The sequence below is a fragment of the Lissotriton vulgaris genome, chromosome 8 (genome assembly GCF_964263255.1).
Source record: "Lissotriton vulgaris chromosome 8, aLisVul1.2, whole genome shotgun sequence".
Lineage (NCBI taxonomy): Eukaryota > Metazoa > Chordata > Amphibia > Caudata > Salamandridae > Lissotriton > Lissotriton vulgaris.
In genome coordinates this window covers 1,525,132,238-1,525,151,547 of record NC_141696.1, presented here as the reverse complement: position 1 = coordinate 1,525,151,547, position 19,310 = coordinate 1,525,132,238, and positions in this window count along the sequence as shown.

Genomic DNA, 19,310 nt, shown 5'->3' with positions numbered 1-19,310 from the left:
GAAGTTCACCACAGAATAGACGTATTGCTGTGGAGGTGACGGAACTTGAGTCCTAATTTTATCTCCTTCCTGGGCTGGTGACGGGCTTCCCCCAGCTTGAGTTGGCAATTGTGTGTTATTTTAAATGCATCAGAATTTGTTTCCTTGCCTTGCCTGAAGCGAGTGCTGTGTCCTTTCCTCGTCTTTGAGAAGGGCTACTCAAAGTGTTAAAGGTGCGGTGATACATTTTCCTCCACAGTGGGAGTGCAGGGTTTGGGTGTGTCCTTCTAGGGAAAATCACATTCATTATACTGGCTTGTCAACTATGTTGTTCTGGTTGAGGAGAAAATCGGATACAATAGGTATCCAGCAGTGTGGATGGGTTCGGTAACGTGCTGTGTGAGGCCAAGGTTTGTGAAGTTTTCTAGAAAGGCCGTAGCATTTGGGTCAGTGCGGTCTTGTAGGTGAAAGTTAAAATCTCCAAGAATCATGAAGGTGCTGGCTTTGTTGATGAGGGGAGCGACGAAGTCCTTGATGTGACTGGCAAATTGCTATGTGGTCCATGAGGTCTGTATAAGGAGGGTCCTGCCCAGGGAGAAGTTGGCTGTGACATGTTTTTTGAACGTGAGGTGTTCCATGTAGCTGGTGGTGGTGTCCGTGTAGGTGGTACAGTTGATGGTAACTTTGAATATGATCACATCTTAACTTCTGGGCTTGTGCTGAAGGTCTTGTCTAATGATCTTGTAGCCAGAAAAGACAACAGTAGTGATGTCCGGTGCCGAGGTTCGGTTTAGCCATGTCTCTGTGAGAAAGAGCAGGTTGGGAGCATTGCCGTGCAGTAGGTCTTATCCTTGGCATGTTTAATGAGCGAACAGATGTTAAGGAGCATGCATGCACATGTATTGTGTTCGTTGGGTGGTGTTTGGTCTGTGTTTGTGTGAGCAAGTGTGGTGCTGGGTGCTGTTGGTGCATGAGAAGTTGGTTTAGGGTGTGGGAGAGTGCATGAAAATATGCAGAAGGAGCAAGTGAAAGCTCCTTCAGTGTTCTGTGATTTGGTATGGCAGCAGGTCAATAATTGGCAGCCAGCGTTAAGAGCATAGAGCAGCACACCAATGTATAGGGAGAGCCAGGGTTCCTGGCCCTGGGTGTGGTTCAAGTGCAGACGGGCAAAGAGTCAGACACAGGCTTGCCTTTGGTGTGACCTTCAGCAACAGCGATTCAACTGCTTCGCATTACCACTGCGTGTCTGCACTGCAGTCACTATTAAATAAGTACTGGGAGGAGGGAGGTGCGCAGGGTACGATGGGCAGGAAACCAGTGATGTCACTTCCTGTCCAAATGGATGATGGGAAATGGTGTCTCCTATTCAATAGGAAGGATCTGTTCCAACTCATGTTGACTCCTTCTTCCAGTTTACTCGAATTTGGTGGTCTTCCATATCATCGGGTACGTAGTTCGAATAGGATCATGGTGCAGGGAAATTTCTTTCGAAGGCTGAGAGGAGGTCCTCAGATGTGTTTTTAACTCGGAATCTGTATTGCTCTGAGGTCCGAAGCCTTGTTACCGATCTTGAAGAACTTTTTTTTATGTATTCTTCAAGCTGTTTTGTGATTTCCCCTCTTAACCTCATCCATGCTGGTGACGAGCTCAGCTCATCATGGAGTGCAGTTGAGCTGTACCCATGACGAGCTGAGCTCGTCACAGCCGTTGGAACGTTCGCACACGGGGGTAATTATCCCGCTCTGCTGAACGTTCTAAAAACGGGTGCGGCCGTGACGAGCTCAGCTCGTCATTAGGGCAGTTCCGCTGTGCCTCATGACGAGCTCAGCTCGTCACGCAACGAAGGGGTTAAGCTCTTGCTTCAGAACAGTCTTGACCTGTATTCGGCTGGGTTCATAGGGTATGCTGACAGCTTTTCAAAAGAGTGATAATTACTGCTTCAAAATGACTGACCTTCACTCAGACATCAGTAAGAGGAGCCTTCAGTAAGAGCATCCCTCATTCCGACTCACTCAGACTAAGCCCCCACTCAAATATCAGCAAGAGAAGCCCTCATTTAGCTATCAGCAAGAGAAACACTCACTCGGGCATTAACAATAGAAATCCTCACTCAGACTGATGCAGGGGGAACCCTCACTCACACATCAGCAAGAGAAGCCCTCGCTCAGGCATTAGCTGCAACCCTCACTTAGACATCAGCAAGAGAAGCCCTCACTCAGACAGATGCAGGAGAAGCCCTCACTCAGACAGATGCAGGAGAAGCCCTCACTCACACATCAGCAAGAAAAGCCCGCACTAAAGTCTTCACCAAGAGAAGTCCTCACTCCGACATGAAAAAGAAGAGCCCACACTCAGATATGAACAGGAGGAGTCCTCACTCAGTCTCAGCAAGAGAATCCCTCACTCAGGCATTAGCAACAAGAACCCTCACTCAGACTTTAGCAATAGAAGTCCTCCCTCAGACATGAACAAGAGGAACGCTCACTCAGACCCAGCAAGAGAAGTCCTCACTTACACATCAGCAAGAGAAACGCTCACTTATATATCAGCAAGAGAAGTCCTCACTCAGACCTTAGAAAGAGGGCCCTCACTCAGATACGGACAAGAGCCCTCACTCAGACATTGGCAAGAGAAGCCCACACTTAGGTATCAGCAACAAGAACTCTTGCTCAGACCTCAGCAAGAGAAGCCCTCACTCAGACATTAGCAAGAGGAGCCCTCACTCAGATAGCAGCAAGAGGAGCCCTCACTCAGACATTAGCAAGAGGAGCTCTCTCTCAGATAGCAGCAAGAGGAGCTCTCACTCAGATAGCAGCAAGAGGAGCCCTCGCTCAGACATAGCAAGAGAATTCCTCACTCAGACCTGAGAAAGAGAAGCCCTCACTCAGATACGGACAGGAGCCCTCACTCAGACATTGGCAAGAGAAGCCCAGACTTAGGTATCAGTAACAAGAACTCTTGCTCAGACCTCAGCAAGAGAAGCCCTCACTTAGACATTAGCAAGAGGAGCCCTCACTCAGATAGCAGCAAGAGGAGCCCTCACTCAGACATTAGCAAGAGGAGCCCTCACTCAGCCATTAGCAAGAGGAGTCCTCACTCAGATAGCAGCAAGAGGAGCCCTCACTCAGACATTAGCAAGAGGAGCCCTCACTCAGACATAAGCAAGAGGAGCCCTCACTCAGACATTAGCAAGAGGAGCCCTCACTCAGACATTAGCAAGAGGAGCCCTCACTCAGATAGCAGCAAGAGGAGCCCTCGCTCAGACATTAGCAAGAGGAGACCTCACTCAGATAGCAGCGAGAGGAGCCCTCACTCAGACATAAGCAAGAGGAGCCCTCACTCAGATAGCAGCAAGAGGAGCCCTCGCTCAGACATTAGCAAGAGGAGCCTTCACTCAGATAGCAGCAAGAGGAGCCCTCACTCAGACACATCAAGAGGAGCCCTCACTCAGACACATCAAGAGGAGCCCTCAGTCAGATAGCAGCAAGAGGAGCCCTCGCTCAGACATTAGCAAGAGGAGCCCTCACTCAGACATCAGCAAGAGCACGCTTCACTTAAACACCGGGACTCCATCTTAAGGCAGCCAAGCTGTTCTGGACGCAGGTCCTGGTACCAAATGTAGCCACTACCAATCACGTGTTGTGGCCAGGACAGCAGAGGTTTAGCATCTATGGCTAACAAGTGCAGAGTGGGGCTCGGCCTGGGAATTACTCATTGTGTTAAAGAGGAGCAAAAGACTTAAAATCGAGAACCTAAATGACAGACATTCCAAGACAACTACAATATTTGGAAAGAAACAATGCTTAATTTGAGCTGGTGTTTGCAAATGAAGCCCGAAAGTACTCTTTTTGGGGGACCTGAACTTATTTTTCATTCATGAGAATTCGACCTAAAGCAAGAGAAAGAAAGGCAGAAAAGGTGGACAGAGAAGGAAGAGAATGATGAGAAAACAGCGACAAGGGGAGAAAGCAGGAATGAAAAAGGACTTGCAAGAGTGAGATAAAGAGACAGGAGTGATGGTGGTGGAAAAAAGAAGCATGAGGTGGAAAAAAGACTTGATAGCCTTGGAAGTTGGCAAGCCCAACACTCAACAGCGTCGGCCATGGACGTCTGAGAAACGCTTTGGGCATCGACACTTACTATTATACAAATTAAGCACTGAAAAGAAACTGAAAGAAGCTGAAACGACCTTACAATTAATCAAAAAGTCCTTTTTTTGCAGTGAGGCAACAAGTTGCTAGGAACAGAGTTCACTAGAAGGCTTTCAAACCAGAGCTATTCCTAAAAATTCCCTAAAGACGCTTTTTAAACTTGAAACAATATTTTATAACCATTATTTCTTCTTGAATCCCTGTTTCAAAAAAAGGAACCATTATTAAGTTAGGTATTGTGACACCTTTAATTCTATTTGAATATATCTGCACATTTTATTTTTCCCAGTAAGTTGCATTTTATGGTGTTTTTGTCTCTGCACACATTTTCCTTGGAACTTCTCTCACATCCAATCACCTCTTGATGAAATAACCTTGTTCTGCGAGAAACCATGAGCTAAGAGGATCTTTGGAAGGGGTGACTCCATTTCCAGTAAGGATGTCACCCCTGGTTCCGCGGTCTGGGGCGCGGTCTGGCACGACATTAGTCCATATTCTGCCAGTAGGTCGACTCATGGTAAAAGTGGCGCTGAAACAAATTCAATGTTACATCTCTGAAGCCATAGGGATTGCCAAACACCCAAGCATCCTACAAAAAATAACAATAGCAAAAGAGCCACGCCCATTCAGCAGGGGGGTGGTAGGCGCGTGGGAGGTCCCCAATGGTGCATTTTGAGGTACGGTGTTGCCAAATCATAGTGCAGTAGCACACTGGCACAGCACATTTTCCACTGAAATGGAAACACAATTCACACTGAGATGCAGCTTTACTGACAACAATATCGAGCATACAGAAAACAATGTGTGGAAATCAGCATTCAGCAAATATGTGTCATTTGCGTATCTCTGAGTAAAGCGCCTTGAAATGTTTTGATCCTATTAAAATCTTGGGGGCAGATTTATGTTAACTGGCGCATCCCGAGGGATGCGCCAGTTAAAGTGCGCCACAGCTACGGCACCCATGGTGCGCCGCATTTATAATGCGGCGCACCATGGGGCAAAAACGGCACAGATGCGTCACGCATCTGTGCCGTAAAAGTGACGCATTGCCGGAATTGCGTCGCAAGCGCGACGCAGCTCCAGCAAGGCTCGGGGGTGCCCTATCTGACCAATGCTGCTTCAAGCCTTACACCTGCTTCAAGCAGGCGCAGGGTTTTGACGCAGCATTGGCCTAAAAGTGACTGAGTGAAATCTTATAGATTTCACTCAGCCACTTTTGCGAGGCGCACCTGCCCCAGAACGCCCACCCTGCGCCGGAACGCCCACAAGCGGCGCAGGGCTTTACAACGTGACGCATCTGCCTAGATGCGTCACGTTGTAAATCGGTCGTAGGGATGCGCCACGTTTACGCCACAGTTGCGTGGCGCAAACGTGGCGCATTCACAACATAAATCTGCCCCTTGGTTTCCATCACACGTTAGAATTACAGATGAAAAATGTGCGTCATTTGTGCTATTTCCTAACTGCTTCGTTTACAAAAAATTGTACAGTTTGTTACAAAACAAGTGGCAGCCTACAGCCTTTCCTTTCACACTCACCCTGTGCCCTGGAAAGATTGTCAGATAGTTCACTGTGTAAAATCCAGTGAATTTGCAATCAGAGAAAGAAGAGTAAACACCAATCTACATGTTAAAAGAATAAGGAGCAATTTGTCAGCAAATATTGCCAGAAAATTGACTTCTGTATTGAACACACAGCAAATTTGACAAGATAAAAACAGCATTTAGAGGAGTCGTTAGGGCTCACTTCCCTTCTGAATTCCAGCATGTTATTTTTGGAGGGGGGTGGGGTGCTCACCAACCTCACACCCTTCAGAATCCCTGCTTCCTGCGCCTATGATTGATATTATAACAGGGAGCAACTTTTTAATAAACCCTAATTCAATGTGCCTGAACTCTTGGGAGAGAAGAAATAGCAGCTATGTTATAAAGTAAAATTACTTTGATACTTTGTATGTTCTAAAATCAAAACCCTCCATTCCCCTTACTTTGGCGCTGTTTGTTCTGTTTTTGTTGAATGTCCATAGACATGTCACTTATTAAAGGTTATGATTTGGAATACATGGTGCTAATAAACTCGAATTTAAATTCTGGGGGTGTACTCATTTTAGTGCAGTTAATTTGACACTCGGGATCTTTATCTCAACATGATTTGCCTCAAACCAAGCTACCTGCGCGTGGCTCTCTTCAAAAACTCTCCCTTCAAAGGGATTCAATTGAAAAATATAATGCTTTAAAATTAAAATTCACATGCAATTAATCCATACTGTTGGCTTTGTTCTTGCTTCATTCTTAAAAGTGGCGCAATTTAATCTAGTTTTGTGTAATCTCATTAAATGCCAGCACTTTCTTTTCAATTATGTGCCTATCTCACTTCTGCAAATTAAGCTCCGTTTTTTTTCCAAGATAAGTAATACATGTTCTGCTTATGTTGTTTCTTTATTACCTAATAATTGCACCGGTTAGTTTCAATGTGTATGATTTCAATACATAATTCGCTGCTTCTTGTTAATGAAACAGTCTGAGTATTATTTTTAATCAAATAAAATGAAGCTAAATATATATTCAGCCTCTTTAATACTATTAAGACAATTTCAGCTCCCTCGTTTCTTTTGCTTATTCTTCTTCTGATTAGAAGCACAGTGCGAGTCTCTGATGCCCTTTGAATAAATCCAAAGAAAACAAAACAAAACAACCATTTTCTTTGATCTTGATCAGCAGTGAAGACCTTTGGAGGGAGTCTTTTTCGTGCCGGATTATTTCTTTTTAATAATACATTTCCGCCTCATAATTATCCTCAGCGGCAGCTAAACAACTATTCAAGCTGCGTTTATTGTTAATAACTCAATTCCACTTTCAGTGTTACTTTTAATGTTCAACTTTCTTTGTTAACCCCTTCCATGCTGATGACGGCCGGGAGCCGTCATGGCAAACAGTGCTCGTGTGCTGATGACGGCTCCCGGCCGTCATGAAAGCACCCTCGATCGGAATGTGCCGCACAGGTGCAGAATCGCGGCCGCGCCCAAGGGGTTAATATAACAATGCCCGCTTTACTATTATTTTTAGACAAACAGAAAAAAAAGCCAAATTCCTGATTTAATAGACGCCTTTACAGCAATGGTGCCAGTGCTTAATTTGTAGAAGAATAAGTGCTAGGGCCCTTGTCAGGAGGCCACTTCCGCTTGCAACGCCCATTTGCCGCTGTCCGCTCTTCCACTTACAAGTACAACACAACTATTAACCATCACAAGTGTGCCAATTCAAATTATTCCAGGTCCCAAAACTATAAGAATGGTTTTAGCGGCAGGTATAAGTTATTTTTAATGCATATTCAATGAATAAACAACTGTTGTCAAGCTCGTCTCTAAATTGGACAAACAGCGCCACCATGTGGCAGACTGTCATAAGTGCTGGTGTTGAAAATTAAGTTCTGGTGCCGAGCACCTCAAGCCACTGGCTCAAATTAAGCACTGAATGGTGCTTTATATCCAGAGTCCTATTAACACCCGATGTGAGCTCATTTGAGGTGAGCTCTTCTGAGGTGCATTGTTTTAAGAGAACTGTGTTTGAAGTGAAAGTTCTATGCAATTGCTGGCATCAACTTCAGTGACCCAGATGGCACATGAAGGATTGACTGGCATTAGGATATAGGCATGTCGTTGTGGCATATGGTGGCAATAGGCACTTCTTGGCATAGCAGGGTAATGGGAAAATGGGCACAGCGTGGTGTTGCTGGTATCTGGACAAAACAAGCATATTAGGGTGTGGTTAGCATAAGGACAACACAGGCACATTACTGGCATCGCTGGAATAGGGTGGAACAGAAGCACATCCTTGCAAGGATGGCACATGAGGGAATGGCCACATCATGGATTGGTCACAATATGGGGTGTACAGGTACATGTCACGGATTGGTTTCAGTATTGGGTGTACAGGTACACATAAGGGCTTAGTGTCAGTATGTGGTGTACAGGTACATGTCACGGCTTGATTTTGGTATGAGGTGTACAGGTACAAATCATGGCATGGTTACAATATGGGGTGTACAGGTACACGTCACGGCTTGGTTTCAGTATTTGGTGTACAGGTACCACATCATGGCTTGGTTTCAGTATCTGGTGTACAGGTACACATAGGGCTTGGTTTCGGTATGTGGTGTACAGGTGCACATCATGGCATGGTCACAATATGGGGTGTACAGGTACACGTCACGGCTTGGTTTCAGTATTTGGTGTACAGGTACCACATCACGGCTTGGTTTCAGTATCGGGTGTACAGGTACACATGAGGGCTTGGTTTCGGTATGTGGTGTACAGGTGCACATCACGGCATGGTCACAATATGGGGTGTACAGGTACACATCAAAGCTTGGTTTTGGTACGGGGTGTATACTTACATGCCACAGCTTGGTTTCGGTATGTGGTGAACAGGTACATGTCACAGCGTGGTATCGATATGGGGTGTACAGGAACACATCACGGCTTGGTGGCGATATGGGGTGTACAGGTACACATCACAGGTGGTTACGATATGTGGAAACAGGTACACAGGAAAAATGGCCAATCATCACATGGTTGCTATATGGGTTCTACACACAATGGTAATTAGGAAAGTGCAACTGAGTCTGAAGTTGTAGGAAGGTGTAAGATGCACACCAAATGAGTGTGATGAATCTGTGAGAATCGGAGCAAATAAATAAGACTTTGCATCAAAATGTAATACCTGCATCCAATGATGGAGACTTTGTGACACATTGAGACTTGGACTCAGTGACTGCCGCTACACATCAAGGTGTGTGGCCTAAACTTAGGTAAGACAGTGCATCAAGCTTTGGGACCTGCACTCAGTGACCGGTTGTTAGAAATGGGGGGTCTCCGGTTGGCAAGGGTTTACACCTTTGTCTAAGTAGTGACCCTTCTTCTTAGTCAAGGTAAGGAGGATAAAATTCTAAAATAACCCCTACTCACCCCCTTGGTAGCTTGGCACGAGCAGACAGGCTTATCTCAGAGGCAGTGTGTAAAGCATTTGTGAATACATATAGTGACACAGTGAAAAAGGTGTACAGACAAAATATCAACTCCAAAATATCGACTGGACATAATATTGAGTTTTAAATATAGACTGGACAAAATATCGACTGGACATAATATCGACTACAAAAATATCGTTTTTCAGGTAAGTGAAGTAATATCGACTGTATAAAATATAGATAGCAAAAATATCGAATTTTTAATAATATATAATATTTTATAGTGTATTTTTATGTAATAATATGTGTGAAAAGTGTGTATTAATGTTATAAAATATTTTATTAAATGAATTGTGTTTTTATAATAATTGCGTAATGTAATTCTGTAGCGGGTTGTGGGTTTATAGGGGAATAGGGTGGGAAGTAATTTAATAATAATTAATTAATTAATATATGTTTGTTAATATTTTTAATTAATAATTAATTGATAATTAATTAATATTAATTAGTTAATTAATTAATATAATTTTGTACATATTTTGTATTAGTAATTAATTGGTAATTAATTAATTGTAATTAGTTAATTACATTAATTAGAGTACATTTTTAATATATATAATTTTGTGTTATTTTTAAGTAATTAATTGGGAAAAAATAATATTAATTATTAAAATAATTACAGCTAATGTGCTAATATATTAACTTTATTGTTATTGTTAATTAATAATTAATTGGTAATTAAATAATATTGATAAATTTTGGGTAAAGGAGCATTTTTAGGGTTCAGGGTCAGTTTTCAGTTTTTGGGTAAAGGGGCATTTTTAGGGTTCAGGGTCAGTTTTCAGTTTTAGGGTAAAGGGGTATTTTTAGGGTTCAGGGTCGGTTTTCAGTTCATGGGTAAAGGGGCATTTTTAGGGTTCAGGGTCAGTTTTCAGTTTTAGGGTAAAGGGGTATTTTTAGGGTTCAGGGTCAGTTTTCAGTTCATGGGTAAAGGGGCATTTTTAGGGTTCAAGGTCAGTTTTCAGTTTTTGGGTAAAGGGGTATTTTTAGGGTTCAGGGTCAGTTTTGGGTTTTTGGGTAAAGTAAAATTTTTAGGGTTCAGGTCAGTTTTCAGTTTTAGGGTAAAGGGGCATTTTTAGGGTTCAGGGTCAGTTTTCAGTTTTTGGGTAAAGGGGTATTTTTAGGGTTCAGAGTCAGTTTTGGGTTTTTGGGTAAAGGGGTATTTTTAGGGTTCAGGGTCAGTTTTCAGTTTTTAAACGATATTTTTGCAAGTCGATAATGTGACCGTCGTTACTCTTAGGAGTGGGAATAGTATTTTTTACACTTCTGGTATTGTACGCTAATATAATAGTATCCTATTTAATTATAGTATGTTATTATATATATATATGTTTTTCCAAATATGATTGTAAAAAATTATTTTTATTAAGTTTATTTATTATTTAATTATTATAATTTAATTTAAGTATTTTTAAGTATATTTTAGTAATTAAATTTTAATATTAATTTAATTAAACACTGTTTTTAACAAAGTCGATATTTTTTATAACTATATTATTGTAAACGATATTTTGTACTCGATATTTTTGTACTTACCTGTTTGTAGATACAAACTCGATATTTTGACTGTCGATATTTTGTCCACGATATTTTTGCCAGTCGATATTTTGACCCTCAATATTTTTTCAGTGATCCAGTGAAAACACCACAAACGGACACAACACCAGTTTAGAAAAAATAAGTAATTTTTATCTAAACCAAAACAAGATCAAAGCGACAAAAATCCACAAAAAACTACTAAAAATATGATTCTTAAAAGGTAGAAACAGCAAGCAAAACGGGTCACAGGGAAGGTGATGCGTCGGTTCCCTTCACTCAGGGAAGGTGATGCTGTGGTTCCTTGCTCTGGTGGAGGTGATGCGTCGGTTCCTTACTGCTGCACAGGGGAGGTGATGCGTTGGTTCCTTACCGGAGAGGAGGTGATGCATCGGTTTCTTCCTGCCTGGGAGATGAAGTGTCGGATTCTTACAGTGTCCCCCAATGATGCAACAGACTGAACGCTTCGATGCAATGCATGGCGATCCATTATGATGCATCGGTTCTTGTCCAACCGGGCCTGTGTTAGAATCGGTGCAGTGATCTCGGACATCAGAGATCGGTGCACAAGATTCGTCGCACAGTAGACACTTCAGCCGCAAGCAGGCGCTGCGTCAATTCTTTGGCAGCGGCAATGTGTCGGAAAATTCTTCTCGCACTGCTGCGCTGCATCGGAAACAGGCGATGTGTCGATTTTTACAGTTCATGCAGTTTCCAGTCCTAAAACAACTTCCAGAGGGCAAGAACACTGGCAGGCACCTCTCAGCAGGTCAGAACTCCCAGCAAAGGAGTTCAGGGGGGACTGTGCGTGAAGTCTTTGTGTCCTTGAGACTTTAGACCAGGAGGCAAGCTCTATTTTAAGCCCTTGGAGATCTTTCTCAAGCAGGGGACACAGCACATAGCAAAATCCTTCTCCTTTCCTTGGGAGAAAGTATCCACTGCAGGCCAACCCGAGACAGCAAACAGCACAGGGGCAGTATTCTTCCTCAGTTTCTCCAGCTCTTCTCCTCGGCAAAGGTTCCTCTTGATTCCCAAAAGTGATCTAAAAGTCTGGGCCCCTCTTTTTATAATACGAAAATCCTTTGTTCTCTGTGACAGAGAAGCTCTTTACCCAGCCAAAACTAGTTCTGTCCTCTCTAGTGCAGCTTCCTGGCAGGAGGCGGAGACAGCATTGTCCTTAACAGACCAGGCCAATTCAGGTGTGAAAGAAATCTCCTCCCCCTACTCTTAATGAAGCCCAGGTCTATTCAGCACAGCCCTGACTCACTCTGGTAAGGCAGGACACACCTAACTCCCCCACCCCAAATGGCTCTCTGAACAGAATGCACATCCCGAGCCCCTGTCATTCCCAAGCCAGACAGTCAATACACAACCTAGCATATGCACACTGGATGGTTAGTCTAGAAAATACATACTTTCAACGAGTGGTATTTTCAAACCTTGAATGTAAAAATCACCCTCACTAAAAGATGCATCTTAACATTCTGAGTTCGTCATATCAAACTTTATATTGCTATATTGTACCCATGGGCAGCAATACTCATGAAATGTAGTGAGAAACTCCCAATTCTATCCTATGGGGACAGATAGCCTTAAAATAGTGAAAAATGGAATTGCAGTATTTCACTATCAGGACATGCTACACACATCAGGGCATGCCCTACCTTTCACATACACTGCACCCTGCCCACAGGGGTACCTTAGGCCTACCTTAGAGGTGACTCACATATACGAAAAGTGAATGTTAGTGCCTGGCAAGTGGGTGCACTTGCCAGATTGACATCGCAGTGTACAGACTGCACACGGGCACTGCAATGGCAGGCCTGAGTTACATTTACAGGCTGCTTATGTGGGTGGCACAAACATGGCTGCAGGCCCACTAGCATCATTTGATTTACAGGCCCTGGGTGCACACACAGTGGGGACTGACTAGTAAATGCCAATTACAGGGAGAACTTGTACTTGGGCACAGAACAGCAGTGGCAAAGTGCCCAAGCATCTAGATCAACAAAAATGAAGTCCGCCACACAGCAACATAACAGAAGGTAAATGCAAAAAAACAGGGGAAACCCACTCCAAAGGATGCCAGGTCTAACACCGGCGCTATGCACCAATCTGTGTAACCGAAACCCAATAGGTAAGACTGTGCTCCAAGCTTTGGGACCGGCACTCATTGCCCGACGCCATGCACCAACGTGTGTGACCAAAACCCAGTAAGACTGTGCTTCAAACTTTGGGACGTACACTCATTGACCGGCGCTATGCACCAAAGTGTGTGACCTAAACTCAGTAAGTGAGATTGTGCTCGAGCTTTGGGACTTGCACTCAGTGACCGGCACTACACACCAACGAGTGTGACCTAAACCCAGTAAGTGAGACTGTGCGCCAAACTTTGTGGCTTGCACTCAGTGACTGGCGCTATGCGCCAAGATGTGCAACCCAAACCCAGTAAGAAACTGTGTTGTCCAAGCTTTGAGACCTGAACTAAGTGACTGGAGCCATGCACCAAGATGTGTGACCTAAACCCAGTAAGTAAGACTGATCCAAACTTTTGGACACGCACTCAGTGACCAGCCCTAACCACCAAGGTATGGGACCTAAACCCAGTAGTTAGTAAGACTGCTCCAAGCCATGGGACTTCCACTCAGTGTTTGCACCAAGAATTGTGACCTAAACCCAATAGGTAAGACTGTGCTCCAAGCTTTGGGGCTTGCATTCAGTGACCGGCGCTACGCACCAAGGTGCACGACCTAAACCCAGTAGTAACGACTGTGCTCTAAGCTTTGGGACTTGAACTCAGTGCCCGACGCCATGCACCATCGTGTGCGACCGAAGCCCAATAAGACTGTGCTCCAAGCTTTGGGACATGTGCTCAGTGACCAGCGCTATGCACCAAAGTGTGTGACCTAAACCCAGTAAGACAGACTGGTCCAAGCTTTCGGACATGTATTCAGTGATCGGCGCTGCACACCAAGATGTGTGACCTAAACCCAGTAGTAAGTAAGACTGATCCAAGCTTTGGGACTTGCACTCAGTGACAAGCACTACACACCAAGGAGTGTGATCTAAACCCAGTAAGTAAGACTGATCCAAGCTTTGGGACTTGCACTCAGTGACAAGCACTACACACCAAGGAGTGTGATCTAAACCCAGTAAGTAAGACTGATCCAAGCTTTGGGACTTGCACTCAGTGACAAGCACTACACACCAAGGAGTGTGATCTAAACCCAGTAAGTAAGACTGATCCAAGCTTTGGGACTTGCACTCAGTGACAAGCACTACACACCAAGGAGTGTGATCTAAACTAAGCATGGGCGAATTTTGCGAATCTCGCGTTCGCGAATTTTGCGGATTTGCGAACTCGCAATCCGCAAAATCCGCGAATTCTCGCGAATTTGCGGATTTTTTTTTTTGTATTTGCGTGGGTTTCTGCCAGTTCGCGAGGGTTTTGTACAATGTCGCAAATTGCGAACTTACCTGTCGGGTCGCAAGTTTTGCGAACTTGTTGTTTCTACGTGTCCAGCCTGTTTGGGACACTCTTCTTCATCACTGCCACTCTCTGTCACCACTGCCACTCTCTGACTACTCATGCCACCCTCTGGCCCACCCATGCCACCCTCTGTTTCATCACAGCACCCTCTGGTTGTTCAGTCAGTGTACATTATTGTGGCAACGCAAGCACACCTTCCCTGAATCAAGTGACCTGAATTAATTTGGGGCTGATTAATGTGTCACAGAATATTTTTTTAGCTGGCACCTGCTTCCTTAGTGCTTCCTGATTAGTGATCTTTTGCACTTGCTAAGTGCTTTCATTGTTGCAAAATTAGTTACAACACCTGCCCTGCCCCAACTGACAATAATGAATTAGGGGCTGATTAATGGATTTGAACTTCCAGCCTGGCTCCTGCTTGTCTCCCTTAGCTGTAATTCAGGACCTTTGTGGCATATGTGTAACTATTCTGAGGTTCAGAGCAGGGTCACATAATAGTTGCAACTGGCAACTGAACTCTGGAGGGGCCCCTCAGGAAGCACTACAGGAAATGGCTACTAATGATGAGCCTGAACTTTTGAACCTGGTAAGTAGTTTCAGTTTTGCTAAGATCGTATTTCTGCAATTTTGCACTTATTCGCGGGGAGCGAAGTTGTACTGGGAAGCCACGAACTCACGCGAACAGTGCGAACAGTGCGAGCAAAATCCGCTGCTCGCGGATTTGCGGATTTTGCGGGAGATTCGCGAATCTCGCAGATTGCGAATTTACCGAAAATCCGCAAAATCCGCGAGCGAAACGGATTTTCCGCCCATGCTTAATCTAAACCCAGTAAGTAAGACTGATCCAAGCTTTCGGACATGTATTCAGTGATCGGCGCTGCACACCAAGATGTGTGACCTAAACCCAGTAGTAAGTAAGACTGATCCAAGCTTTGGGACTTGCACTCAGTGACAAGCACTACACACCAAGGAGTGTGATCTAAACCCAGTAAGTAAGACTGATCCAAGCTTTGGGACTTGCACTCAGTGACAAGCACTACACACCAAGGAGTGTGATCTAAACCCAGTAAGTAAGACAGATCCAAGCTTTGGGACTTGCACTCAGTGACAAGCACTACACACCAAGGAGTGTGATCTAAACCCAGTAAGTAAGACTGATCCAAGCTTTGGGACTTGCACTCAGTGACAAGCACTACACACCAAGGAGTGTGATCTAAACCCAGTAAGTAAGACTGATCCAAGCTTTGGGACTTGCACTCAGTGACAAGCACTACACACCAAGGAGTGTGATCTAATCCCAGTAAGTAAGACTGATCCAAGCTTTGGGACTTGCACTCAGTGACAAGCACTACAAACCAAGGAGTGTGATCTAAACCCAGTAAGTAAGACTGATCCAAGCTTTCGGACATGTATTCAGTGATCGGCGCTGCACACCAAGATGTGTGACCTAAACCCAGTAGTAAGTAAGACTGATCCAAGCTTTGGGACTTGCACTCAGTGACAAGCACTACACACCAAGGAGTGTGATCTAAACCCAGTAAGTAAGACTGATCCAAGCTTTCGGACATGTATTCAGTGATCGGCGCTGCACACCAAGATGTGTGACCTAAACCCAGTAGTAAGTAAGACTGATCCAAGCTTTGGGACTTGCACTCAGTGACAAGCACTACACACCAAGGAGTGTGATCTAAACCCAGTAAGTAAGACTGATCCAAGCTTTGGGACTTGCACTCAGTGACAAGCACTACACACCAAGGAGTGTGATCTAAACCCAGTAAGTAAGACTGATCCAAGCTTTGGGACGTGCACTCAGTGACAAGCACTACACACCAAGGAGTGTGATCTAAACCCAGTAAGACAGACTGGTCCAAGCTTTCGGACATGTATTCAGTGATCGGCGCTGCACACCAAGATGTGTGACCTAAACCCAGTAGTAAGTAAGACTGATCCAAGCTTTGGGACTTGCACTCAGTGACAAGCACTACACACCAAGGAGTGTGATCTAAACCCAGTAAGTAAGACTGATCCAAGCTTTGGGACTTGCACTCAGTGACAGACGCTATGCACCAAGGCGTATAGATTAAACCCAGTAGGTAAGACTGTGCACCAAAGTTTGGGGCTTGTTCTTAGTGACAGGCGCTTTGCACCAAGATGTGTGACCTAAACCCAGTGAATGATATTGTGCTCCAAGCTTTGGGACTTGCATTCAGTGACAGGCGCTACGCACCAAAGAGTGTGACCTAAATCCAGTAAGTAAGACTGATCCAAGCTTTGGGGCTTGTACTTAGTGACAGGCGCTACGCACCAAGGTGCGTGACCCAACTCAGTAAATAAGACTGCACTCCATGCTTTGGGACTTGCACTCAGTGACAGGCGCTATGCACCAAGTCATATGGCTGAAACCCAGTAGGTAAGTCTGTGCTCCCAGCTCCGGAACTTGCACTCAGTGATCGGCGCTATGCACCAAGATAAGTGACCTAAACCCAGTGAGTTAAACTGTGCTCCAAGCTTTGGGACTTGCACTCAGTGACAGCCCCTATGCAACAAGGCATGTGGCTTAAACCTAGCCGGTAAGTGACAGGCGCTATTCACCAAGATTGTGACCTAAACCCAGTTAGTAACTGTGTGCAGCACGCTTTGGGGCTTGTACTCAGTGACTGCCACTATGCACCAAGATATGTGACCTAAGCCCAGTTACTATGTCTGGGCTCCAAGCTTTGAGACTTGCACTCAGTGACCGGCGCTATGCACCAAGGCGTGTGACCTAAGCCCAGTTAGTAAGACTGGGCTCCAAGCTTTGAGACTTGCACTCAGTGACAGGCGCTATGCACCAAGGCGTGTGGCTTCAACTCAGTAGGTAAGACTATACGCCAAGGGTACAGGACTTGCACTCAGTGACAGGCGCTATGCACCAAGGCGTGTGGCTTAAACTCAGTAGGTACGACTATACGCCAAGGTTACAGGACTTGCACTCAGTGACAGGCGCTATGCACCAAGGTGTGTGGCTTAAACTCAGTAGGTAAGACTATACGCCAAGGTTACAGGACTTGCACTCAGTGACAGGCGCTATGCACCAAGGCGTGTGGCTTAAACTCAGTAGGTAAGACTATACACCAAGCTTTGGGACTTGCACTCAGTGGCAGGCGCTATGCACCAAGTTATGTGGCTTAAACCCAGTCGGTAAGTCTGTGCTCCCAGGTTTGGAACTTGCACTCAGTGACAGGCGCTATGCACAAAGGTATGTGACCTAAACCCAGTAATTGAGACTGCTTCAAGCTTTTGGGACTTTCACTCAGTGACAGGCGCTATGCACAAAGGCGTGTGGCTTAAACTCAGTAGGTAAGACTATATGCCAAGCTTTGGGACTTGCACTCAGTGACAGGCGCTATGCTCCAAGATGTGTGACCTAAACCATATAAGTGAGATGGTGCCCCAAGTTTTGGGACTTGCACTCAGTGACCGGCGCTATGCACCAACGTGTGTGACCTAATCCTAGTAAGTTGGTCTGTGCTCCAAGCTTTGGGACTTGTACCTAATAAGTTCTTTTGTGCTTTAACAAGTGAGCTCTGCAAACAATGGGTGAAACTATGTTCCAAGGTAAAAGGCTCACACTCAATGAGTTATCTTTTTTGATCGAGGATGTAAGTTTGACGCGCAGTGCAGGAAATTGTGCACAAAAGCAAGCCCCATCCCTTATGTAAGACTGCCCAGCATGACATGACATGCAAACTCATTGACAGTTAATACACCAGGAAGTGCAACATGTAACAAGTGAGAGTGACTGTGCTCCAAGAAGAGAGACTAAACCTACAGATGAGACTGCCCCAAAGTGCTTGACTCACACACATAATTTGTGGGATGTACTAGAGCTTAATTTGTAAAAAGTTAAGTGCCAGGGCCTCCCTTGGAAGGCCACTCTAGCCTGCACATTGTCCATGCCGCGCTGCCAATGACAGTGCCAATATGACACCTAACTGTCTGACTATTTCAGGCCATAAAAAGCTACAATAATGGTGTGAGAGGCTGGTATTATTCATTTTCAATGCAATTTGACCTAATAAACATGGTTGTTGTGCTCATCTCAAAACTAAACAGACAGCGCCACCATGTGGTGGATTATCGCTAGAGCCGGTGCAGACAATTAAGTGCCAGTGCCGAGTACTGGAAACCACTGTCTCAAATTAAGCACTAGGTTGTACTCATCCTCTCTGCTGCCTCTGTCCCTTGTGCCACCCCTCCAGCATCCACCTAATGGAATATGTGAGATTGCATTAGCGCAATTGTTACTTGCTTCAGTCATAATTTCTTGCTCACACTAACATCGCTCACAGAAGTGTCCTTCTCACACGTTGTACTGTTCCCATCTCTTGGCTCCTGAGGTGAGAAACCACAGACTAGCTTGTTGAACGGAATTGTTTGAATATTACTGTTGATATCCAAAGGTCTTTTCACTTGTTCTCTTAAGACTAGACACCTGGTTTAATTTTTTTAAAAGAATGAATCACATAACCCTATCTGAAACTTACAATTGTTTAGTGCATGCATTTGTGCTTTGCCATGACTTGGGGAGTTTTCTCCATTAGCCATGCTGGGTGGACCTCTGACCAGTTGCTTCTTTGATTGACTATGAGACAGACTGAAAACTGGCCCAGGGCTATATTATGCTGATGACACACAATTGATAGATTTTTTATTTATTGCTTGTTTTACAGAGTTTTATATAGCGCAAACTTGACCCAAAGGAATTGGGTATCAGGGCGCTTTACATAGCACCAGTTGCGTTACATTAGGAGACATTCATTTTTGGCACAGGGAGAATAAGTGATTTGCCCAGAATCACAGGATGTTCAGCGTAATTGCCGAGACTCAAAACTGGTTTCCCAGATTCGAGGTCGACCGCCCTAGCCGTTAGGTCAACTCCTCTTCCCATTGCTTTGCAGATAGTGATTCATCAGCTCTGGAAAAATTCAAAGCCTGTCTTTTAGCAAGAGCAGCCTTGATGCAAAAGAAATGCCTCAACTTGAACTCTGATAAAATCATAATTCTGATTTGCAGCAAATCTCTTGCAATCTGGTCTCCAGCATGATGGCCTCATGAGTTTGGCCACCTCCTACTTCCACATTGAC